Source organism: Protopterus annectens, chromosome 12.part0 (genome assembly GCF_019279795.1).
Source record: "Protopterus annectens isolate FY-2018-M chromosome 12.part0, PAN1.0, whole genome shotgun sequence".
In the NCBI taxonomy this organism is placed as follows: domain Eukaryota; kingdom Metazoa; phylum Chordata; order Ceratodontiformes; family Protopteridae; genus Protopterus; species Protopterus annectens.
The window spans coordinates 449,481,407-449,509,173 of NC_056746.1; the positions used below are offsets into that span (position 1 = coordinate 449,481,407).

Sequence of the window (27,767 nt, forward strand, 5' to 3'; positions counted from 1 at the left end):
GCCGGAGCCGATACAGCCACCAAAAACGGTGTCGGAGCCGATCGGAGCCGACACCGATGCCTGTGCCACATGGGTGTCGGAGCTGATCGGAGCCGAAGTGGACAATACAGTTCGGCACCGATGGCCATCGGTGCCGAAGGCTTCAAGCCAGAATCGGCTCCAGCGGGCGATCTCGACTCTGTACGAGTCGGAGCCGAGGCCGCAGGCTTAGAAACAGAAGCCTGGGCCTTGGAAACTCTTGCTGGTTTGGTGGAGCCGACTTAGCCGGAGAGCCCTCCGGCAAGAAGGCCCCTAAGAACCAGTTTGTTATGTCTCTCCTGCAGGACTCTCTGGCTGAAGGAGTGACAAATAGCACAGGAGTCCTGCAGGTGAAGAGGGCCCAGACAATACAGGCAAGAAGTGTGACCGTCTGTCAGAGACATTTTCTGACAGCACGAGTCACACTTCTTAAAACCTGAAACCCTCTCCTTTGACATGGTGCCGACACACAAGAAACACACACACACCAGTCAAAATAAAATTAAATTACACAAAATACCAAAAGGTATTCTATAAAAAAACACCAACACACACACCCTAACAGGGGGGGGGATGGGATAGGGATAACTAAGAACAAATTCAAAAAGACAGGGAATTTCTGTCAGGAAGGGATAGAAATTAAATTTAAACTATAAAAAAATTAGTTTTTGACTAAAAAGGGGCTTGAAAATCACAAAGTGAAACAACTTACCAGGAGCTGGTAAAAAGAAGACCTCCCAAGCGAAGCGGCAAACGAGATCTGGGTACTTACTGCCTTGCATCATGGGATATGGGGCTGCCTCGAGCTGGTAAAAGGAGTTCTCGAGCTAAAGCAAGTGCCGAGTCGGAGCCGAGGATCGGCTCCGAACCCATCAAGCAAGAATGAAGGCGAGATTGACAACTTAACATCTATAATTCAAAATGGAAAAGGTGGATGATGAAACAGGGAGGAAGCTCAAGAAACAAGGAGAGACGGATTTTGAATGCAGACCTGTAAGGAGAATAACAATAATAATACAGATTATTAAAGCTATAAAGTAGCAACAAGTATCCTAAGAACCAAGTCAACACAGGAATGAAGAAAGGAGATTCTGCCAACAGGGATGACTGCAATTAGGGATATAGACAATAGGCAAGAGGGGACTGGAATTTATTGGAGAAAACTGGCAAAGGAAGCAAGTAACTAGAGAGAAAGAAGACAGAATAGGAAGATGCCAAATTTATTTGGATTGTAGCTTAGAGACTGCCTCCCCTATTAAGGATCAATATCAGAGTATAGGCAAAGAGAAAGAACAAGGGGAATCCTAAACAAAAGACCAGCACTGGTAGAGTTTTTAGTAGAATGTAGAAGAGAAATAGAAGTTATGTTCTTACCATAACGTTCCATGTTAGTTGTCTTCTTCTCGCCTTCTTCTTGCTGGATGGGTTCGGAGCCGACCTCGGCTCCGACTCGGCCAATCTAAAAGCTCGAGAGTTGGTTCCACCGGCTCGAGGCTCCCCTTATATCCCACAATGCTAGGCGAGAGTTACCTCAGATCTCGTTTGTAAGCTAACCCCAGCTTATAAAAGTAACAGACTAACTGTAAAAAAGAGTCCACCTCTAACAACAGGAAGAAAGAAGGGTGACCTACATCCTGAACCAGGAAATATGCATAATAGCATATGTCTAAGAAAGAGGTGGTAGAAAGAGAGGTCACAGTCACAACTCCTCTAGGTCTGTCCAGGCCAGGGAGAAGGAGGGTGGGGCCTTAAGAAGGCGAGAAGAAGACAACTAACATGGAACGTTATGGTAAGAACATAACTTTTATATGTTAAGTTGTCTATCTCGCCTTCATTCTTGCTGGATGGGACCGCGTCCCTAGCACCTTGTCCCGGGTGGCCTAACGGAACAGACTCCTGAGAACAGTGGAACCAAAGTTAGCTCTATGCCTAGAAGCTAAATCCAACTTATAATGAGAAATGAAAGTGTGAGGAGTAGCCCAAGTAGCCGCTGCACAAATGGTGTCAATATGCAGTCTGTCTTGGAAAGCTAAAGTAGTAGCCAAAGCTCTGGTGGAATGAGCCTTAGGTTTATCAGGCAGCTTTTGATGTCTAATCTCATATACAAGGGAAATCAATGATGTTAGCCATCTGGATAATGATACCTTTGAAACTGAAAGTCCCTTTCTGCTCTCCGCATAGGAGACAAACAGCTGATCAGATTTTCTGAACTGTTTAGTTCTATCCAAGTAGTACCTCAATTGACGGTGAACATCCAGGCAGTGTAATTTTTGTTCAGGCCTATTGGAGTATTCTGGAAAAAAGACTGGTAGATCAATGGATTGATTCAGATTTGATGTCGAGACCACTTTAGGCAAAAAGGACGGGTTAGTTCGTAAGGATACTCTGTCCTTATGAAACAAAAGATAAGGAGGACGACAGCTGAGTGCTTGAAGCTCTGAAACTCTTCTAGCTGATGTAATAGCTACCAGAAAAGAGTTTTCCATGATAACAATTTTAAAGAACAGGAAGCTGCAGGTTCGAAAGGGGAAGAATCAAAGAAGCAAGAACTAAATTTAGGTCCCAAGGAGAAGGAGGATTTCTTATAGGAGGTCTGAGAAGAAAAACTCCTTTCAAAAAGGCTTTGCAGAGTTTGTGGGACATTAGGGAAGATTCAGAAATACCCACATGAAAGTTAGAAATAGCTGCCAATTGAACTTTAAGTGTAGAGGGAGATGAACCTGCATGGAAGAGTTCAGCTAGAAAATCAAGGACTAGTTGGATGGAAGGGGTGAAAGGATCTATGTCCTTTCCTTGTGCCCAATATGAGAAGCGTTTCCACTTACTCAAATAAATCTTTCGAGTGGAAGATTTATGGGAAGCTATCAATATATCTCTAACAGAGTGAGATAATTGAGGAAGCCTGGCTAAGGTTGGAACTGGAGGAACCAAGCAGTGAGGTTCAGAGAGGTGAGGGAGCGATGAAACTGACCCGACTGATGGATCAAAAGATCTGGAACTAGGTCCAGATTCCACGGTCGCTCAAGAGAAACGATGTAGAAAGGGGAACCACACTTGTCGAGGCCAGTAAGGAGCAATGAGGATCAATGAGGCCTTCTGAGCAATAGCTTTCTGTATTACTTGAGAGATCAGTGGGAAAGGAGGAAATGCATACAGAAGTCCCGGGGCCAAACTTGGACTAGAGCGTCTCTGCTGGGTTGGCCTGGTAAAGGGAATAGAGTGAAATATTCTCTGCACTTGCTGTTTTGGGGAGTAGCAAAAGATCGCAGCAAGGCTGACCCCACTTGAGAAAAATTTCTCTCACTACAGAGTCTTTCAGAGACCACTCGTGAGGCATGAGAATAGCTCTGCTCAACTTGTCCGCAATATGATTGGACTTCCGGGATGTGCGTTGCTATCAGAAAACGCTGAGAAGAAATCGCCCATTGCCACAGTCTGAGTGCTTCTCGACACAGGGGTATGATCTGGTTCCGCCTTGTTTGTTGATGTACCACACTACAGACATATTGTCTGTCTGGATTGCAATTGTTCCCAAGGGAAGAGAGTCTTGAAGGGCTTGCAACGCTAAAAGCACTGCTCTCATCTCCAGAACATTTATGTGCAAGTGGCATTCGTTTGGTTGCCATGTGCCCTGGACTGTCCTGCCCTGATAATGCTCTCCCCACTCGATCAGGTGGGTATCCGTTGTCAGTGTAGCAACCGGAGGAGGTGGAACAAAGGGTCTTCCGACAGGAGCTGGGGGGAAGACATCCACCACATGAGATGCTTTTTGCACGCTTGCGTGATCACAATGGTGTGAGACATTGGAAGTTCCTGGTATGACCATTGAGTAAAAAGCATCCACTGAAGGATCCGCATGTGGTATCTGGCTAATGGAAGGAGAGGTATGGCTGCCATAATTCCCAACACCTTTAGAACTAACCTGGCTTTGATTCTGTTGTTGTTGAGAAGGAGTGATACCAATTTGTGAATGTCTGATATTCTCTGATGAGTTAGCCTTGCAGACATGTTTATCGTATCTAGGTTTTGGCCTATGTAGGTAATAGTACGACAAGGCGACAAAACAGACTCTTCGCAATTTATTGAAATACCCAGCTTTTGACAAAGCGAAAAGTGTAATCTCTGGCCATCAGAAGGAGATGCTTGGTGGGAGCTGTGAGGAGCCAGTCGTCCAAATATGGAAACACCTGGAATCCTTGTCGTCTCAGGTGAGAAGCTACCACTGCCATGCATTTGGTAAACACCGGGGCAGTGGTGAGACCAAAGGGCAGGGCCCTGAACTGAAAATGACTGGTTCCCAGCCTGAAGCGGAGGAATCTTCTGGAGCGTCTGTTCATCTTTATGTGATAGTACGCATCCCGAAGGTCTATAGAGCACATCCAGTTTCCTTTGCCCAAAAGGGGAAGGATGGATTGCAGCGTGACCATCCGAAATCTTGTTCTCTTGACTGATTTGTTCAAGACACTGAGATCCAAAATTGGTCTCCAGTCCCCTGTTTTCTTTGGAACTAAAAAGAACCTTGAGTAGATTCCGGATCCTTGCTGGTCTGCTGGAACTGGCTGAATTGCTCTTTTGCAAGCAGTTTTGAAATTTCCAAAACTGCTAGATCCCTTTGAGCCGGGTGGAACATCTGGAAGGGATTTTTGACTGGTTTGGAAAGCGAAGAAAGGGGATAGAATAGCCTTGAAATGATGGACTGTACCCATTTGTCTTGAGTCAGGGATAGCCAGGCTTCTGGGTACAGTGACAATCTTCCCCACTGCCTCGAAGATGGGCAGTCGGGCAACACCTCAGGGATGCTGAAAGGGCTTGTCAGGAAGGCTTCCCGATTGCCCTGGTTCTGCGGACCCCCTGCCCCTAGGGTGGCGTCTACCATTGTTATTCCCACCTCTGCCTCTGGTGGGAAAAGCGACTCTGTCGTCAGGCGAAGTCCCTTGAGATTGTTTACGGAACCACATCTTTCCACCCTTCTGGCCTTTGGGGTAAGGCCTGGAAGGAGTAGAAAACGGACTCCGGCGGCAGAAAGGGTCTTGCCATCAGTCTCGCACCTAGTCAAGGTTTCTTTCACTTGAGGACCAAAGAGATGATCCATCAAAGGGAGTTCGTGAAAGACGTCTTGAAAGGGTCCGCAAAATTGCATAGCCGCATCCAGGCATGCCTACGTAAGGCCACACCTGTCCCTGCGGCTCTGCTCGCTCCATCAGCCGCGTAAGAAAGAAGGCATGGAGGAGTTGGTTATGGAATTAAGGGTAGCCAGCTGCGTGTTCATCTTATCTTGGAAACCCGCAGCTGTAGGATCCTTTAACATTTCACTCGCTTCCTTGATCAAGTCCCTTTGAAGACGAGTAAAATGGCACAGGTAGTTCAGCTTAACGCATGGTAAATGTCGCTGACGAGAACATCCGCTTCCCGTACCTATCCATGGACCTAGATTCCTTGTTAGGTGGATGGACAGGTACTGAAGGATCAGCTAGCTCCTTCTTTGTGGCAGCAGCTACCACCATAGCATCCACAGAAACTCCTTTTGTTAAAAATTGTTTGTCTGCTGGAGCTGTTATGAACTTAGAGGGTCTCCTGGGAGTGGGGTCCACTGAATCAGGAGCCGTCCATGCCTTCTTAGCAACCACCTGCATAAGGGGGTCGAAGGGGGGGGGACACCCAGGAGGTGGAAGGAGGAGAGCCAAACGCCTCAAGATACACAGATTCGTCCTCCGAAGGGTTGAGGGCTGGCCAATTTCCCTCTGTTTCAGGATCTCCAGAATGTCTGCAAATGAGACATCTTCAGAAGGGGAACGGGGGGAACCCTCAGAATCATCCAAATCTGTGTCTGACGTGATGGACTCAGGTGAGTCAATGTGTTTCCTCTTACACTTCCTCTTCCGAGGGGGCTCTTCTGCCAAATCAGGAGAGGCCTCAGAAGAGGATGAAATCCCACAGGGGCTCCTGAGGAGCTGGCTCTCTGCGGTCTGGGATGAGGGAGTGAGTCGACTTAGCCTGAGGCACCATAGAGGGAGGGGCGGACGGAGCAGACTGTGGAGTAGAGCCAGGCTCTAACACACTCCGCATGACCTCGAATGCACCCCTGTCAGGCAGAGCCAGAGGTCCCGCTCCGAGAAGCTAAGAACCCCTCGGCACCGACAGTGATGGCTCCGAGGCCGATGGAGCCGAACTCACCAGCGCCGAAGCACCGAGGAGAGGGGGTCGGACAAGGGTCCGATGCCACTCACCCCTCGAGCCGACGAGGAAGTCGGCGCCGAGATTCTTCCAAGGAAGAAAGCGGAGCCAGACGGAGCCGAAGACAGTTGTATCGGCTCCGGCGCAATCACAGTCTCGGTTCCGACGACCCGGCTCCGAGCTCAAGAGAGTCGAAGGAGGAATATGTTGATGGACCGGGCAGGCATCGACTGATGAGTCGGGCTCTGAAGCATCTGGGCCAGTGCCTCGGACTTAAGTAGTCGACTCACTACCCTCTGAAGGTCATGATCCGACAGCCTCGATGACCTAGAGGAGTGAGATCTTTGGCTCCGTTCAGACAGCAGGGGAGATCCTGGAGCCGAATGAACGGAGCCAAGAGATGGTGACCTGGACCTCTTCCTAGTTGTCGGCTCCGAAGGTCTGGTCGGAGCCGACACGGAATACTACCTCGGCTCCGGCCGGGCAGGGGCCACAGAAACTGTGGACTGAGACTTATCGGCTCCAGCCGGAGCCCATGAAGGCAAAGGTTGAGAAACCTTAGGTCTCGGCTCAGTTGCCGCCAAGACCTAGATGCCTTAGAGGGCTTCCCTGTTGAAACAGACAGGGAATCCTCTGGCTTGAGTAAGCCTCTAAGAATCAATTTATTCTTTCTTTCCTGCAGGACCCTGGGGCTGAAGCCATGGCACACAGCACAGGAGTCCTGCAGGTGCAAAGGCCCCAGACAATAGACACAAGAAGTGTGAGCGTTTGTCAGAGACATTTTCTAACAGCACGCATCACACTTCTTGAATCCGGAGACCTTTGCTTCTTTAGACATTTTTATCTGAACAGGTGTACACAAACACGCACACAAACACACTAGTTACACCCTGTCAGGTTAATTATAATAAAAAACAGTACTAGTAATTTAACTAAAATAATACACACACACACTCCACTAGGGGAGGAAAGGCCTATAGGCCCAAGGGAAGAACCAAAGGTTCTTGAGGAAAAGAAACGGAAATTTTATGGAAGGGAATAAAAAGTTTTCTAAACTACACTAAATTAAGTAAATATATTAAATTAAAGGGGTTTTTAAAGACTAATTTCAAGAAGAAATAGTACTCACCAAGAACCGGTAGAAACAACCAACCTCGAAGCTGTAGCGGCAAACGAGATCTGAGGTAACTCTCGCCTAGCATTGTGGGATATAAGGGGAGCCTCGAGCCGGTGGAACCAACTCTCGAGCTTTTAGAGTGGCCGAGTCGGAGCCGAGGTCGGCTCCGAACCCATCCAGCAAGAATGAAGGCGAGATAGACAACTTAACATGCTGCTATTAAAAAAGGAATAATTAGTAGAGCATATAAAATATTGCATGACGCCTATAAGAATCAATCAGAGGAGGTTAGAAAGGATTGGGAAGAGAGACTGGATAAGCAATCACAAAGAAACAATGGGAGGATATATGTATGTCTCCCAAATATGCAACAAAATCTAGAAGATTAAGGATTTTTGCTTGGAAAGGTATACATAGATATTTCTATACCCCAATTCCTCAGATAGACAGCAAATGTTGGAGGTGTGACAGAGAAGAAAGGTAATTGGGAACACATTTTCTGGGAGTGTAGTGAATTTTCAGACATTAAGGATTGTGGGATGCACTGTCGGAGATGTTGGGTGGGAAGATTGGTGTGATGAGGGAGAGGATTTTTCTGAGCTATGATACAGAACCAGAATTGCCTAGACATGGTGAGGCCTTGCTGTGTCTAATTATGCTGGCTGCTAAAAAAAAGCAATTGCTAGAAAATGGAAATCAAAATCTAAACCAACTATACTAGAAGTAGTGAATATAGCAACAGACAACTGGAATTGAGATCCTTAGGAAAAAGGTAGCAGCAAACTACATAGGAAAACATTGAAATTGTGGGAAGAATACACACAAGGGAAGAATGAGGTTTAAAACAAGGCAGGACTTAAATGAGCTATGTAATGTTTGACTGAAAATGACTGAGTGGATTATAAGTGATGTACAATGTTTGCAACCGGGAGTGTGTTAGTATGGTTTTGATGTAAAATGCTTGCAACTAGGATTGTGCCAATGTGGTTTGTTTTCGTTTATATGAATGTATGCTTGGCTATGTCGTATTCATGGTTTAATAAAGATGTTTTCTTGTTTAAAAAAGGGCAGGAACTGAATAATTTATGTAATGTTGCTTAGATTATAGGATATATAGCAACACATGTGAAGTATAATGTTTGCAAATGTGAACTTGTTAATATAGTTTGATTACTTCTATATAAATGCAATTTGTCACAAGTCATAATTCAATAAAAGTGTTTAATAATAATAAAAAGTATATGATTTATAGCCTTGACTGCTGTCTATGGCATCCATACTATATCTCCCAATATTTTTCTGTAATCTCATTATCTAGGAAGGTCACCCATCGTGGTCTTTCCTGGTTAATCATCACATCTTTGAATGACTCCCTGGGATAGCATTCTTTTCTTCTCCATAAAATATAGATCAAATACGGGCAGGGACATAGGGCATATCTGCCTGCTTAAACACTGATTATTTCTGCAGTTGGCTCTAACTTGAAATTTTGATAATCCTTTACTTATTTCATCTATAACATCCAATCTTGCTTCCATTTCCTCACATCTCAGCTGGAATTGCTCCCTTATTGTGTTTGTGTGATTACTTAGAACTGAATCTATTCACCTTGTGTTTCCTCCAGAAATTTCTACAGGGCTGAGTTCATCCTTTTTATTTCTTCTAGGACATCCTTCAAAATAGTTTATCAGGTTTGTGACCAGACATTTTTTCTGTTCAATTTATTTATACCTCTGGAACCTCTGTGATACCTGGTTGCAACTCTCCATTTTATTCCTTTTTTTTTCAAGTTCTTCTTTATAGACAGTCAATTCAGCAATTCCTTCAGTATTTACTTCACTTGCACTATTATTTTCTTTTCTTTCTATACTAAATAATTTGTTTACTTTCCTCACAATCAGCATTGAGAGAGCTGGTGTTTTCTATGGCTTCACTCTAGAAGTCCTAATTGGTAATTTTTATTGTGACAGATACAAGTGGGTCTTTTTTTACTTTTATTTTTTTGCTATACCCAGTAAGAGAGTATCAGAAATTCATATATAAGCATTCTAAAAGCAGAACACTAGGAAAAAGGCTGAATACTTACGTTTCTGGACTAAACTGTCAATTGAATAATCATTATTATATACAGTTATAGGTAGGTATCTACCATGTGGAGAACTAAGAATAAATGACATTATCCAAGACTAATGCTGCAAGATGAAGGGGTACAGCATCTTAGAAAGGACTACAGACCTGCTGGATAGGTTAAAGGAATCCAGACACACATTTATTTGGGCTCATGAATTTTTCTGCTGCAATATCCCAACTGAAAAATGTAAAAAGAGAATTGAAAGTACCATATTATGAAGCTGACAAACTACTGCCACTATATAAAAGTCAGTAGGGTAGCTAGAGTGGGGCGAGAAGGCCAAGGGCCCTGGGAGCAATGCGATGGTAGCTCTATCAGCCAATCTCTCTTTAATACAATACTGGCTTTTAAAAGCCAGTATTGTACTTGTGGTCAAACCTGAGCACTGTAGCACTGTGCGTGTAATCTAAACTGTAGTAAGCAGTTTACTACAATTTAAAAAGAAGAAAAAAATATTAAATTAAAACAAGAACACTGTAGCGTTCCATGCAGGCAGAGTATAAACTGTATCAACTGTTTGCTATATTTATAGTGAACAGTTTGCGACAGTTTAAAAAAAAACTTTTTTTCTTTTAAATAAAAAAGTTGAAGGGGGGTTAGGGGCAGGGCACAGAAACAGGGCCTGAATGGTTGAGGTGGGAGGGATGGGGGTGCATGCTGTGCATCTGGCCACCTGTCTGCTGTGCCAGTAGAAGGAAAGTCATTTTTTTTGCACTTTAATGGAAGAGTTGGGGGGGGGTGTAGATCTTATTCCAATTAAGTGCCTTTATTTTGCTCTTCACTTGAAGAGCTGAGCAGATGGGGTGTTGGTTCATAGTACCAGCTCAGGACATTGTATGAACCAGGTATTCTTCTGACAAAAGTATACTCCCCATGTATATCTGATGCTGCCCAAGTATATATTCAGTCAATATTTGCCAGCACTACTTCACAAGCACAACAAAATCCTTACTACAATACTAACTAAAATTTAAGTAAGGTACTAACATCTCTGTAAAGAGGTACAAGGTACTAATAACACTTAATACCTACCTTATTTGACAAACAACAATTAACAAATGCAGTCATTATAGAAGTGCACAATTAAAAAGAATACTTGCTTTGATAAAGTGTTGTGCGCAAAAAAAAAAAAAAAGAAAAAAAAGAAAACTTACTGATGTAGTCTCTCTCTCTCTCACACACACACACATAGAGCTATCTGTCATCCTCCATAACTCTTATTCTAACCCTACCCTGTAGTCTCATATGCACAGAAAGAGAGAGCGGGAGAGAATTCCGAATCATCTGAGAATCAAAACAATCTTTAAAACTAGGAAGGTTAAGTAGAACAAACAAACTTCTTAATAGATACTTCTGGAATTCTGCTCAAAGTAAAGTGTTAAGTTTACTTAACATAATACTTGTTCAAAATAGTTTCACATTTACAAGAACTGCAAAAAGATTTGAGATTTAACACACACAGTTATTACTCCCTCTGCCCTATATTTTCAGCTTTAACACCCCTGTGAATGCAAGGCTGTGCTGTTAAGAGTCATGACACAAGACCATTACAGGAAGACCAGCTGCAAAACATGCATTGCATGTGCTAAAAGAATTCCCTCCCCCGCCCCAAGAAATTCAAGGAGGGGCCGGACAGCAAGCAGCACTTTACCAAAAAGGTTCCCTAAAGGCTAAACCCTCAAAAGTAGTCGAAATACATAGCAATTAAAATAGTCTAGGTAACAACTGATATTATAATAAAGTTCACCAACTTATCCAACAGTAAATGCATAAATGAAAAATTTTAAATTTTGAAAAAGAAAATAAATGGACTGCAGGGCCCTTTTTAGTCTCAAAGTGGACCAAAAGCAATCAGCAGTAGTAAAAGCTAAGATAATAGAACATGCAGTTTATTCTGTAACAGAATACAGTGAGTAAGGCATGAAAGTGCTGTTATGAAGTAATACTGGCAAATTCAGTCCAAGGGAAACATACTGCAAGACATTTATGCAGCAATATACAAGTTGGTCCTGATACCCTCAAGCATACAACTCTTGCTTATTAATGGTGCAGAAGCATAACTAATTTATGTGGAAATACAATACAAAATTTGTTTAGAAGAAAGATGTGTAAAAAGTCTACATGCATTCAGAAAACCAGGAAGATTTTGACTTATACTTGGGAGAAAAAATACTGAAAGTGAAAGGCTTTATAATTAAGATTAAGAGTAAGAGCAAGAAAAGGGTTAGTTTGAAGTTAAATTTGGTTGTTACTACGAATTCCAACAAATGGCACAAGTGTGGTGATGGCGATCAAATAGACAGAGTACTTATTAGGCTGTAGACATAACATATAACATTTGTAAAAAACATGCCAAGAGATAAATGATTGTGCAGTTCAACTCTAAACGTAGAAATGGAAGGAGGTCTCGGGAGAGATGGAGTTCCAATTTTCAGGGGATAATATTCAGAATGCACTATTTGAAGCAGCAAGAACAAAAAGAGAAAAGTTGGAATGATGACCTAAGTGGGTAATATTCAGTTGAAGAGGTATGGTTAATTTCAGGAGAACAGCAAAACTGAAAAATGTAGAAGTTTATAAAATCTAGATGCAAGCAAGAGTTGCCCTTTCTATAAGTTATAAGTGGCAAAAAAGTCCTGTTTAGTAAAAAGAAAGAATGAAGTTTACTAAACACAGGAGTGGTAAACATGTATATTTTGCTGTGGCATTTGATAGACTTTATATTACATGATTTACAGAAAGTGCTAAATAGGAGACAGCATTCTAGTTTCAGAATGAGGACATGGATATTTAACAGTCGTCTGTTGTATAACAGCATTCAGCAGTCTGATGAGTTTGTAAACACAGTTCCATTTATGTCAAAACTTCACTGATGGTGAAATCTGCAGGTTAATAAAAGATTAGCTGGTTCAAAATACCACCTAAATATTCATATATATATATTCTTAACTAATGAAACACACTGCCCTTTTTCCCACTTTACTTAAGTTATTGTACATCTGTCTACTTCCTCTGTCCCAGGTCATGACTGAAAAGGGTACTTGCATCAGCCCACCTACTTAGCTGACAAATGACATAGATACACAAGCATAAAATATTTAAAAGGTTCATACAGAAGTCAATATGAGACAGGTATAAAAGGGATAATGTGAATATGTACCTAATAAGTTACAACCTCTCCTCAGTCTACAAAGAACATACCTGTGAGTAGCCTTTACCCATTTTTAAAAATCTGGTGAGCTGCAGTGGCAATGAAATGTGGCTAAGAGAGATATCTATCTTGTCAATAACTGTTAAAATCTTGGCAGACTGGTTTAGGTTAGTGATCCATCTAAATTAGATGAGGGCAAAGGCATTACTGATTTTACAAAGTATATAAACCTCCCAAGACTACAAGGTATTAGAGGGATGGCATTAGACAGTCTTTCCTCTAGAAAGGCCTATATATTAGGGCATTTGTTACGATGAGTGCACTTACAAGTGCACAGTGTTTGCCCAAAGTATCACAAATATGTTTAAATACCAAGCATCCTCAGCTCTCAGAAATGGGCGAGTGATCTACAAAATGCCTTACATAACTGCTAAAAGAAATCCTGCACTACGCCTAGAATGAACCTTCCATTCTCAGTGCATCGTGACTGTGTGAACTAAAGTCAAGGTAGCAGCTTCAAAAATGTGGAAAAATGTTTTTGAAAATGCCTGCAGCACCACATGCTGACCTCCTGGAAAGTTGTATAAGCACTATAGTCAAAGTCTAGCAGTATGAGCTACAACAAAATACATTTAACAAACAGATGGAAAGGGTCTGTTAAATAAATGGTGAACTCTGTTTACTATTCATACAATGTAAAAAGCTGGTCAGCCTTTCAGAATTTTTCTTTTTACCTTAATTTGCGTCATCTGTGACTATCCACTGTTAACAAAACTGTATCACCTTTGTTCTCTTAGCTGAGAAAGACAAGTCATTGGATGGAATCAGTGACTATATTTAGTATAAAAGGAGTAGTCTGCAATGAAAAGGGCTTTGTGTTGGGATGTATTGGGTTATTTATACATACAAGGTTTGCAGTTCTGCTACAGTTAACACTATAAATACCGCCTGAAGAAAGGTACTCAAAATTTACTGAGGAAAAAGGGTCAAAGAAAGGTGGTGATTTTCTCAGTAATGAAAATTGATCTTCAAAGAAGGGAGAAGGGATATTCACAGAATTTAAAAGAAAGAGCTCCTTCATAAACAGTAGGAATGCAATGACAATTTACAACAGAAATAGTAAACAGATATACTTGCACAGAAGAGGAGGCTTGGCCAGCATTTAACAAAACAATACTGTACTGAAGAATCTAAGGAAGGGCATTGGGTGCTGCATCAACCCCCTTGTCTTGATTTGAAGTAGACCTTTTTCATTCACATAAGCAAGATTTTTCCAGTGGTAAATCTCTTGAAACCTGAGGAAAAGTCATGCTAAGGAATCATCCTGAGATCTTCCATAGTGTCAAACTGAGGAATCTGAGGCTGTGCTACAACACTCTGTAATCTACATGAGTTGAAAATGTTTCTATAAAAATGAACAGGCAAGAAGATGGGTGGACTAACATATTAGTAAATAAATATGTGCCATCTCAACCAGTAAGGAGCAATAAACATCACTGCTTGTGTAAGAATCGATATGCCTGTAGAATACTGGAATGAACTGGAAATAACTGAAAGATACTGGAATAAAAATCTATCTGTTTGGTACCCAAACTTGGGCCAGTCTCTCTCTAATGCGCCAAGTCTTTTGTACCTTTCAGAATAAAGTCTGCACACACAGTAGTTCAGTTAAGAATGTTTCATTATGTACAGTGGACGTAGATGTCAACAATACCTGAACCAAATTTTAATGTCTGCAGCTTCTGCATTCACTATACTTTCCGTAAATTATGTACTCAGAATGTGATAATTACTGTCTCCAATAACAGTGATGATAATTATCTCCATAGTTTCTGAACTCATATTCCTATCCTCCTGAATAATATTAATATTCTGGAATGCTGGATATTTGACCTGACTTCTCTACTCACTCTTGTTTGTCTGTACCAAACTTCTGAGAAAGTACAGTTGTGTACACTTACCATAAATGTAGATGTTCGAGTGTATTCACTGTTGCAGTCATTACATTTGGGTAATTTGCTTGCAGGTTGCCCTCAGTCGGCCTGATTAACAAAGTCTTGGGTCCTGCATCGGTTGCTGTCTCTTCTTCCATGGTGTCAGGTCGTCAGGGGTATAAAACATGCAGCCGACGCCATTACATCAGTTTTTCTTGCCTCAGATGTCAGGTGCCCCCCTAATGGGAAGCAATTAAACATAAAAGCACAAAGGTATACCTCCAACAAAAAAGCAAATACACCAAAAAGGCTTTCAAGCATAGTAAAGGAAAGCAGAGGTATAGCCAAAATAAGTTAGGGGGCAGGAGGGAGGGTAGCCAGGACTGCAACAGTGAATACACTCAAACATCTATACTTATGGTAAGTGTACACAACTGTACTATGTTCTTCATGCTTCACTGTTGCAGTCATTACATTTGGGTAAATTCCCAAAGCTATGATTGGGAGGAGGAGTTTAGATAGCATATGGGTCAGCTATAAGGCCCTGCAAGACTGCAGTGGCAAAGCCAGCTCTGGATTTGGAGAAAATTGGCAAATGATAATGCTTGGTGAAAGTATGTACAGAACTCCAGGTAGCGGCTTCTAGGATGTCCCTGGTAGGAACGCCTCTGAGAAAGGCTGTAGAAGTAGATGAAGCCTCCTGGTGGAGTGAGGTCTGATCCCCTGTGGGGTAGGTTTTTAAATGGTGCTTATAGCAGAAATTAATGCAATGGCTTATTCATTTAGAAATGGTTTGTTTTGAAATAGCCTTCCCCTCTGCCCCTGCAGCAAATGCTACCAGCAGTTGTTCAGATTTCCTTTGAGGTTTAGTCCTGTCCAAGTAGAATCTAAGTTGTCTGTGCACATCCAAGGAATGCTGTATCCGTTTCCCTTTGTTCTGTGGATTGGGAAAGGAGGTTGGCAAATGAATGGACTGTAAGAGCCACATTGGATACCACCTTGGGCATGAACGATGGATTAGTTCTGAGTGACACCCTGTCTGCATAAAATATGATGAAAGGCTCCACTGCCATAAGGGCCTGTAATTCAGATACCCTTCTAGCTGAAGTGATTGCTAAAAGGAAAGCTGTTTTCCATGAAAGAAATTTTAAGTCTGCAGTAGCAGCTGGCTCGAAAGGAGGTAGAGTGAGTTTCTCCAAGACAAAGTTAAGGTTCCCAGGCTGTGGTTGGAGCTCTTCTGGGCGGTCTCAAATTTTTGGCCCCTCTGAGGAACTGTTCGAGCAGTGGATGAGAGAAGAGGAGAGGTTCTGTGTTATAATCAGGTGAAATGGCTGAGGCGTGGATTTTAATGGAGGAAATAGACAGGCCCTTGTGAAGCATTTCAGTTAAGTATTGTAAAATCTGAGGTAAATTGGGCGCTGCTGTGCTCATCCCTAGAGACTGGTTCCAGGCACAGAATCTTTTCCATTTTTCAGCATAAGATTTTCTAGTGCTAGGCCTCCTTGCCTCTAAGATGACATCCATCACAGGCTTGCTGAGGGATGGTAAAGGAGAGTATAAGTAATTAGCCAGGCTGCAAGGTTCAGTGTTGGACGCTGAGGGTGCAGAATCTGATTCTCCTGCTGAGACAGCAGGGAAGGAGTCTGAGGCAGGTGTCATGGAGATAACAGTGACACACTGCGCATGAGGGGGTACCAGTGTTGGCATGGCCAGTCTGGAGAAATCAAAATCATCCTTGGTTTGTCCCGTATGACTTTTAGTAATACTTCGGAGAGCAGAAATAGCGGGGGGAAGGCATAGACCGACAGGTTTTTCCAGCTGAAGGACAGAGCATCCAATTTCCAGGCTTGTTTGTGGGGAGTCCTTGTGCAAAATTTGTCCAATTGGTAGTTCTGGGGAGAGGCAAACAGGTCTATATCTGGGCTCCCCCATTCATTTGTCAACATGTTGAAAATCCTTGGTTCCAGTTTCCACTCGTGTGGGTCCATGAGGTTTCTGCTTAGTCTGTCTGCCAGTGTACTTAGTTTTCCTGGCAGGAAGTGAGCTTGTAGGTGCACTTGGTAGCTCAAGGCTGTGTTCCACAATGCCATGGCTAGTCTGCAGAGGGGGTAAGAATGTGTATCCCCCCTGCTTGTTTATGTACCACATAACCATGGTGTTGTCCGTCTTTACCATTAGTTGTCCTGGAAGAATGTAGTCCTTGAAGGCTGTCAGAGCATTCTGTACAGCTAAAATTTCTTTTTGATTGATATGCAGGTGCATTTGACTTGGGTTCCATTTGCCCTGAATGCACTTCCCTGCCAGGTGGGCCTCCATGCATAGTCTGATGCATCCGTTGTTAGGGGTTGGGCGGCAAGGGGTGCTGTGAAAGGTAGTCCTTGTTTTGGTGGCAGGCCTCTGCCCACCAAAGGAACTCTAGGCGTAGGCAAGGTATGATAGGAATCATTGTTTCTAGGCTGTGAGAATGTTGACACCATAGGCTTTTTAGACACCACTGTAGTTTCCTCATATGCAGTCTTGCATATGGAATTAGAAAAATGCAGGATGCCATGAACCCAAAGGCTTGCAGTATTTGTCTTGCAGATAGCAGGGTTTTTGTGGCCACTTGTTTGAAGTAGGCTGTCAAACGAATTTGCTTTTCTGGCATGAGGTAAGCCATCTGGGAAGTTGTATTCAAGCTTGCTCCCAGGAATGTAATTTTTTGACAGGGTACTAGCTGTGATTTTCGTTTATGGTGTACCCCAGACAAGTTAGAACCCTTTTTACAAAGGCCAGATGATTCAAAAGTATCTCCTGGCGTTCTGCCTGAATTAGACAATCATCCAGGTATGGGTATATTTGAATACTTCTTTGCCTGCAAATTGCAATAACTGGAGCTAGGCACTTTGTGAATACCCTGGGTGCAGTAGATAAGCCAAAGGGCAGTGCAGAGAACTGATAGTGTGTACAGCCTGCTTTGAAGCATAGGTATCTTCAACAAGATTCCCTGATTGGGATGTGCAGGTATGCTTCGTTTAAATCTAGTCTTGCCAACCAGGAGTCTTTGCCTAGCATAGGAAGTAATTGGTGAAGAGTTAGCATCTTGAATTTTGGAATCTCCAGAAAGGTGTTTAGAGTAGACAGGTCCAGGATAGGACGTCATGACTTGTCTTTTCTGGGTACCAGGAAAAGTCTTGAGTAGAAACCTTGTCTCTCTTCCCCTTATGGTACCAGTTGAATAGCCCCCATGCTTAAGAGAGAAAGCACTTGTTTTTGGGCCTCTGCCCAATGATTTGGGGGTATGTCCGGCCACTCACTTGGTATTGGCAATGTGTGGAAGTGAAATTTGTATCCCTGAGACACTATATTTAAAACCCATTTGTCTTGGGTAATGAGCTCCCAGTTCTTTGCATGAAGAGCAATCTTTCCCCCCAAACAGGCAGTCAGAAGATAAGTGCTTGGAAATTTTAAAAGGAAGTCATTGAGACAGTTTACCATAGGGGGGAGTCTTATTATTCCCAGACTTGGAAGTGGATGCCCCCCCACTGCTTAGTTCTGAGGGTCCCCTGGGACTGAAACGTGGGTTTTTTACTGTGTCTGGGTTTGGCTTGAGAAGACCTGGAAGGGGCTGGAAAGGACCAATTCTTAGAGGGCCAGTGCCTACTAAATCTATGAGGCTGAACTTGTAAAAAATCTTTCACAGTTTGCATAGATTTGGCTTTATCTTCCATCATTTTAAGAACTTCTTCAGCCGTGTTGCCAAACAGGCGGTCCTGATTTAAAGGAACAACCAACAATTTAGCTTTAACATGATCACGCAAAGATTGCTCCATAAGCCAAGCATGCCTTCTAAGCACAGACCCAGTAACAGCAGCCTTTATTTCCCAAACAGGAATCAACATAATTTTCTGTTTAAGCAGTCCAATAACATGTTGCTGAGATTTTAACATATGAAATTGGCAGTTTAAAGCTCTAACGGCCAAGGTTGCTGAAGTGTAAACCTTTTTACCCCATTTATTCATTGCCCTGGAGTCTCTATCAGAAGGGGTAGAATTTTGAGCAGTAGAAGCCTTAATGCCCTTGGGCCCCTGTGAAATAGTCTCTGGATCTGCAATAGGATTTTTGAAAAAGAACTTGTGGGACTCCGGGACCCTGTAGTATCTGTCAGGCTTACTGGGAGCAGGAGGCAGGGAATCAGGGGATAACTGGATTCCGAGAAAGCATCATCAACAATGTCTAGTACAGGAGGAATAGCCAAAGGCCTATGCTGAAGGTAGGAGAAGGAAATCCCTAAGCCTCTTTTTTCAAATCAGAAAATTCCTGGCTTTCCCAGTGAAAATACTCCCTTAGAGTATGTAAGGTTTCCCCAAAAGAAAAATCCTCAGGAGGGGAAGCAGAGGGACGAGAGTCCTCTGCATCAGAATCCTCATAAGTAGGTAAGGACAAATCCAGGTTATCAGAAGACTCAGAAAAACAGAATCCTGATCAGAAGATTCATAATCAAGCTCAGTCCTAGGCCTTTTAGAAGGGGGGGTTGGCTACCCCTGATTAAAGTTATTAGATCTTCAGCCATTCTTATCATTTGTTTTTTAGGCATAGAGGCCTGAGTATGTGGCCTGGGCGTCGGTTTTTTAGACATGGATCGAGATTTAGGCCTTTGTAATGAAGGAGGCGTTGATTTAATATGCAAGTCTGTAGGCCTGAATACACCCTCAAAAGCCAGTGCCTGCACAACGGCTCCGGACACATCCACGGTAGAGACATCCACGGGTTCCATAGTTGAAGCATCTCGCGGCATACCGGACTCCGAATGGGTTTCAGTAGAGGCCTGTAAATCAGAAGTAGCAGGTATCAGGGGCTGCGAAAGCACCTCACAGAGTACAGCCGACCTGGTGACTGGCTTAGGAGAAGCGTCGTCGGCAGTTTTGGACCTCGGCAGCCTGCCTCTGTCTTTATCTTTGAGTTTTTTCGGAATCCCGGTAGTCGCATGGCTAACCGACGACATTACTGGATAATTAAACCAAGAACCGAAATATTTAGAGGCAAAAATATACCGATGACGGATAGTGCGCTTATTAAATAAAGCACAAAACCGACAGCAATGTACATCGTGGTCAGGGCCTAGGCAAGGAATACAGTACCAATGAAAATCTTTATGAGGTATTTGCTTTCCACAAGTAATGCAATTATTAACTTTTACTGACATCGGTAAGGAGCAAGACAAAGTTTCCCCAACGGGGTGCTTAGCTTTTAGTTGAATAATTTGGTTCTGAAACATCATGGAAGAAGGGACAGCAACCAACGCAGGACCCAAGACTTAGTTAATCAGGCCGACTGAGGGCAACCTGCAAGCAGATTACCCAAATGTAATGACTGCAACAGTGAAACACGATGAACATCTGCACTGCAATGGCTTTCTGCATATCAGTCCAAATGAACTAACTCTGTCTGAACTATCTCCTAATACCAAAATCCTGTAAATTTCTACACTCCTCTCTGATTTTAGTTCCCAAGCCTTGTACCATACAAGCGTGTTGTACTCAACATACTACACATTCTGTTCGTATTACTATTGTTGACTGAAGATTCTTTTAACTGATTGAAAGTGAAACTGTATGCAAACTGTGAAGGCCAGCTTTAATATGGCTGCACTTCTAGACTTGTGCAAAGGTAATGTATTTTTGTCTAACAAAATACATTTAAATGAAACCTGACCTTATTCCTTATTTTGTTTAAATACAAGTCCTAAAAATTAAGAGCTTGAAGAAAAGTATGCAGAAGTCCTTGCTTTCAACTTGAAGTGTAGGCCTTCAATGCACATGGATTTGCTGGGATTACACCATGAGAAAAACAAAGATGACAGTTCAGATGACACTTAAAAAGATTTATATCTAGACAACATAAAGTTTAAGTTATTACGAGAAAAGTCTGTTTGCATAATTCCACTCACAGAAGAATGAGAGTTGTCTGTTTCAGGTGTCCAGAGTCATGATTATTATGAGATAGAAATTGTCTAAAGAAACAAGTACATTTGAAGCGCATCTTCCCAAAAAAGTCAATTATTCTGAAAAATGGAAAGAAATGGGTGCCTCCTATCTGCAGATGTAGCACAATTGGGGTGATCCCTGTGGATGTCTTTTAAGAACTCTGGTTTCAATAATGTTTTGAATGTTAAGACAGCCAAATGAACTGCCAACATTTCTTTGTAACTTATACTTGATGATTCTTCTGGGATAAGACCATCAAGCTCTGAATTCTAAGAAAATCTAAAGGAGCGCCCTACGCCAACAAAGGAGTCTGTTATTTTCTAGATAAGCATTGTAGGATCACAAAGAAGGCCTTTACTTTTTAAAATCTAAAGAATCCACTTATGAAACTCTATTTCAAGTGAAGGGATCAGATTAAAAATATGCTGCAAGGATTGAGAATTTAGACCTTAAATATTCCTAAGCATCAATGGATTTTGTTTTAAGTGCCACACTTAAAATCATCAGTACAGAAAAACACATGGAAACAAGGACTTTGCAATTAGGAAATCTGCTTTGTTAAACTTAAGTCTATCATCAGCTGCATCTTATCATGAAGAAATTAAACAATGTTAAATTGCAGCTTGAAAATGTGTTCAAAAACAACTTAATCCAAGATAGGGTCGGATAGGACTTTTCCTTGAAAGTAACTCCAGATCATGGAAACACTAAAATGTTTGTAGCAGAAAGGTCTAGCTTCGGAATGCACTGAATCTAAAAGCAGAAGACATTCAAATATGAGCAGACATGAACTTCCAGTGATACGACTTGGGAAAAAAAACAGAAGCAAGACATTTGGTAAGCAGCAGCAGAAGCACTGCAATGGTTAAAAGCAAGGGAGTGAATTTGTGAACGGACAGTGGAATTCCCTCACAAGGAATGTCAGCTTCTGCATGCGGGTTTTGCAACAAATAACCAGAAAGCAAGTATCCTTGTATGTCCACAGTAACTAAGCATCCTGCATCAGCTGGTAAAATAAGGTTTGCAATATCAAAATTCTAAATTTTGAGTGCTTCACAAAATGATTCAGGCCTGCAAGAGCTAGGATGGGTCCCCATTGACAAGTGTTTTTTGATATCAGAAACAGCTTTGAATACAAGAGTTTCAAGATGGCTGCACATTGGCCGACATCTTGATTTCAACTTTCTCAATGTGAAAATAAACTGAGAAAAAAAAGGTCATTCAAACTGTCTTTTTGGCAAGAAGTCAGTGAGTCAATGGCTATTAATTACACTGACAGGATTCCAGCAAAGAGAAAATTTGGAGAACCAGAAAAGGTGAAGAGAAAACTCTGGCTGGAAAGAAACCTGCAGCTGTTCAGCACAAAACATTTCAAGTTCCAGATATAGTACAGGACATGGCTTCCAGTAATTTATATGAAAAATGAATTAAATGTACTCAAACGAGTGTAAAATAAATGAAAATTGAAGGGACATATCAACTCAAACAACAAAAGGCTGGAAAACATAGAAGCAGCATTGACTAGCTATTCAGATTAACTGATAGCACTGCAAGAAAACAGATTTGAAATTAAGAAAAGGCTGACTGAACACAATGCTTCTCAAGAAGAGCTATTTAAAAAATTACTAGAGTTAGGATACAGCACACACTGATAAAACCAGAGATTTTCTGCAGTACCACAGAAACTGGACAAAAAGACTGGATTAATTTCATGAATATACACATATGCATACATATACACACACACACACACACACATATATATATATATATATATATATATATACACACAAACATATATATATATATATATATATATATATACACATATGTATAGACATATATAATATATGTATAGACATATATAATATATATATATATATATATATATATATATATACATACACACAAACATATATACATATATATATATACATATATATATATATATATATATATATATATATATATATATATACACACACACATACAAACACATATATATATATATATATACATATTTATATACACATATATTCATACACACACACACAATATATATATATATATATATATATATATATATATATATATATATATATATAGATCTACTTCACTTACCCGAAAAACCACATTGCCGACATTCACTTCACCAAGACGAATACACAGACAAACCAGAAGGCCGACATCTGGAACACCGAAATTCTGACCTGAGGTAAGTAACCGCTTCGCCATCCCGAAAAAAAATAAAAAACTATGTGAGGGGCTTTGCCTACCACACACCACCTAACTAAATATATCAACTCTGAGATCGCACTACCACGGGGGTAATGGGCAAAGTTCAACAGGCTGGCCAAGTAGTTACTTACCTTGGGTCGGAATGTCAGTGTTCTGGATGTCAGCCTTCTGGGTGTATTTGTCTCAGTGAAGTGAATGTCTGCAATCTGTTTTTTTGGGTAAGTAAAGTAGACCCATATATATATATATCTATATATCTATATATATATATATATATATATATATATATATATATATATATATATATATATATATATATATATATATATGATATAGGGAAATATTGCCAGCCCAGCTCTCTGGAATTTTGTAAATAATTCTATGTCATTTGTGAGTATTGATGTTATTCATACAGAATTGTATGTTATGTACTGAGTTAATATGTAACCACAGTATACCCTGCTGACATAGAACAGAAATGCATATAAACTATATATCTGTGCAAATGTATGTTTTAACAGTAGAAACTAGAACATAAAAGGGTTAACTTGCAAAACCTCAAGAAGATAAGTGGAAATTAAATTGCTTTATGATTCTGCTATGAAAGTTCTCTCTCAGTTTCAGTGTAGCAGACACAATGTATACAGCTAGAAGTTTTGTATTGCCTTGAAAGAGAAGTGATTACTAGATTTACAATGTAAATGTATTTTATGACTTCTAAGATCTGCAAACATCTGAGAGATATGTATTTCTCACACAGAGATGTTAAATTCTGTTAGTTTCTGTTTTAGCCTGGGAACTGAAGTCAGGTGACAAAAAGTGATGTCATCCAAGTTAACCCAGCAGTAATATTTGATATTAATTTAAGAACTCTCTGAGAGAGAGAGAGAGAGAGACTGTGCATTTTGTATTTTGTCTTGGACCTAGCAAGAACATCCAGTCATCATCACCATCTGCACTTGCCTTGCTGTAAAAGTAAGATTTAGGGCATAGCATCTCTTTTAGAGAAAGATAAGAATATAGTAAATATTAGTTTAGCTGTGTTCTGTATTTATTTGAGACTGTCCTGCAATGTTGTTTTAAAATATTTCCTGTGATTTTGAACTCTGAAATAACTGTGTTGGATTTACCAAATGTCCAAAACCACAATAAAGTTCTAGTAAGGCAGTCACGATCCAATGTTCGATATTCTTTTATTCAATCACATAAAAGACAACAGGTTTAGCGCTTTCATCTACGCAATCGTAGACTTCATCAGAACACTTGATACACTTTTAATAGACCTATATATACTAAAATAACCGCCAAAAACTTGCAATTAATCAATTAAATATTCTTACTGGCTTAAAGTCACAGTTATTTTGTCAGATACTTTCATAAATACCTAAATAAACTCTATCCCTATTAGTAATATGATATTATAAAATTACATAAATAACACTAACATATTTTAAATTGTATATTAAAATATCCAAAATTACATCATTCTTACTTAGACATAACTAATTACATATATTTTAAAACTACTATATGTACATAATATACGAACATATATTCACTTAATTAAATAAAAAACCACACATCAAAGTTCATAGTTCTGCTTAAAAACCTTTATACTACTTAATAACTATATTATTAGCATGACACATTTTTTGCATATATATACAGCATCTACTACATATAAAATTGATTGCATATATTTTATATATTCTATGCTTATTAATATATAATACCTACAATAATTACTAAAAAACATATATACCAAAAAATATAAATTACAAATACTAGTTTCTTATAAGGGGTTTGGTGGGTATGCAGTCATTTAGTCCTGGAGGTGTTGCTGCGTTTAACCTAATTTGCCACTTGATTTCCTTTTCTGAAACAAGTGCCTTAATATCTGATATTAAGGCACTTGTTTCAGAAAAGGAAATCAAGTGGCAAATTAGGTTAAACGCAGCAACACCTCCAGGACTAAATGACTGCATACCCACCAAACCCCTATAAGAAACTAGTATTTGTAATTTATATTTTTTGGTATATATGTTTTTTAGTAATTATTGTAGGTATTATATATTAATAAGCATAGAATATATAAAATATATGCAATCAATTTTATATGTAGTAGATGCTGTATATATATATATATGCAAAAAATGTGTCATGCTAATAATATAGTTATTAAGTAGTATAAAGGTTTTTAAGCAGAACTATGAACTTTGATGTGTGTTTTTTTATTTAATTAAGTGAATATATGTTCGTATATTATGTACATATAGTAGTTTTAAAATATATGTAATTAGTTATGTCTAAGAATGATGTAATTTTGGATATTTTAATATACAATTTAAAATATGTTAGTGTTATTTATGTAATTTTATAATATCATATTACTAATAGGGATAGAGTTTATTTAGGTATTTATGAAAGTATCTGACAAAATAACTGTGACTTTAAGCCAGTAAGAATATTTAATTGATTAATTGCAAGTTTTTGGCGGTTATTTTAGTATATATAGGTCTATTAAAAGTGTATCAAGTGTTCTGATGAAGTCTACGATTGCGTAGATGAAAGCGCTAAACCTGTTGTCTTTTATGTGATTGAATAAAAGAATATCGAACATTGGATCGTGACTGCCTTACTAGAACTTTATTGTGGTTTTGGACATTTGGTTTGTTGCGAGTTCTAGTTTTTCTGAGTTTGTGTTGGATTTACGGAGTATTGTCTTGTTCTTTTATTTCTTATTATATGTATTTAAACCTATGTTTGTGGCTGATATTTGCAAGACATATTTAAGCTCTTAGCGTACTAGCATATCTATTTGATGACATTGTACATGCCACTCCAATAGCCTTGCTTGATCAGACTACCATTTGGATAATAGTAACATTAGACAGTAGAACTGGGCACCATTTGGTAAGGGCCTTAAAGTAGTTGATAAGTAGTGGCTGGTGGCAGCTGAAACTACCTTATAGTCTGGGCAGAAGGGGATACAGCTAGTAAACATGTGCCAGGCTTTATCAGGTGTGTATGTGTGTGTTTGCACATAAATCAAATCTCAAAGTGTGTGTGTGTGTGTGTGTGTGTGTGTGTGTGTGTGTGTGTGTGCGTGTGTGTGTCAGCTACTTGGACAAGGACACAAAGCACTGGTTGGAGAGAGAGGGTGCTGGAGGTTTTGGCTTGGCCACTCAGCTAATATCTCAATGCTGTAACTCTGCCAGTGGGGAATCTTACTGGGGATCTAGAGAAAGAGGGAGAAACCAGCCCCAGGCTGACTGTGGTCTCTGTGTGCTCTTAATGGAAACTGCACTTTATTGTGTGTACTTGTCATCCTCCCACTGTATGGTCGATATAAAAAGTTTACACACCCCTGTTAAAATGCCAGGTTTTTGTGATATAAAAAAATAAGACAAGAAATCACCTTTAATGTGACCTGAAAAACAAATCTGTTAGGGGAAAAATATAAAAAAATTAAAAACGTACAATACGCTGGTTGCATAAGTGTGCACACCCTTAAACTAACACTTTGTTGTGTGCTCAACACCATTAAACTAATACGTTGTTGAAGCACTTTTTGATTTTATTCCAGCATTAAGTCTTCTTGGGTAGGAGTCTATCAGCATGGCACATCTTGACTTGGCAACATTTGCCCACTCTTCCTTGTAAAAGCCCTCCGAATCTGTCAGATTGCAAGGGGATCTCTTGTGCACAGCTCTTTTCAGGTTACTGCATATATTTTCTATTGGATTTAGGTCTGGGCTCTGGCTGGGCCATTCCAAAACTTTAATTTTCTTCTGGTGAAGCTATTCTTTTGTTGATGTGGATGTATGCTTGGGGTCTTTGCTGTGCTGAAAGGTGAAATTCCTCTTCATCTTCAGTTTTCTAGCAGACGCCTGAAGGCTTTGGGCCAAAAATGACTGGTATTTGGAACTGTTCACAATTCCCTCCCCTTTGACTAAAGCCTCAGTTCTAGCAGAAGAAAAGCAACCCCAAAACATGATACTGCCACCACCAACACCATGCTTTGCTGTGGGGATGGTGTTCTTTTGGTGATGCCAAGTGTTGTTTTTACGCCAAATGTACCTCTTGGAATTGTGGCCAAAAAGTTAAACCTTGGTCTCATTAGACTATAACACCTTTTCCCACATGCTTTTGGGAGGCTATGCATTGTTTTGCAAATTTTAGCCAGGCCTGGATGTTTTTCTGTGTAAGAGGAGGCTTCCGTCTTGCAACCCTACTCCACAGTCCAGACATATGGAGAATACAGGAGAATGTCGCATGTAGTACACAACCAGTACTTGCCAGAAATTCCTGCAGCTCCTTCAGTGTTGCTTTAGGTCTCTTGGCAGCCTCTCTGACCAGTTTTCGTCTTGTTTGTTCATCAATTTTGGAGGGATGTCCAGTTCTTTGCAACATCACTGCTGTCCCATATTTTCTCCACTTTTTGATGACTGCCTTCACTGTGTTCCATGGAATTTTTTTTGTACCCTTCTCCTGACCGATACCTTTCAACAATGAGATCCCCTTTGATGCTTTGTAAGCTCTCTGCAAACCATGGCTTTTGCTGTAGCAGGCAACTGAGTAAATGTCAGGAAAATCCTACTAGGACAGCTTTATTTGGGGTTAATCAGAATCTCTCTAATTAATGGCAGGTGTATACCCAAGAAGACTGAATGCTGTAATTAAATCAAAAGGTGCTTCAACAAAGGTTTAGTTTAAGGGTGTGCACACACAACAAAGTTTTAGTTTAAGGGTGTGCACACAACAAAGTATTAGTTTAAGGGTGTGCACACTTATGCAACCAGTATTGTACGTCTTTTATTGTTTATATTTTTTCCCCTGACAGATTTGTTTTTCAATTGAATTGTACAGGTTATAGGTCACATTAAATGTGGGAAAAGTTTTGAAATGATTTATTGTGGCCTCATGTTTTATATTACAAAAAAATAAGTTATTTACTTACCATAACGTTCCATGTGAGTTGTTCATCTCGCCTTCATTCTTAAACATGGGTTCAGAGCCAAGAATGAATGGCGAGATT

General features: G+C 40.4%; 1 protein-coding gene across 1 annotated transcript in view; it reads right to left on the bottom strand.

Moving 5' to 3' along the window:
- The window catches only part of MAD1L1 (mitotic arrest deficient 1 like 1), a 4,750,917-nt gene that overhangs the window by 2,495,743 nt on the left and 2,227,407 nt on the right, over window positions 1-27,767 (bottom strand). The window lies entirely within an intron of this gene.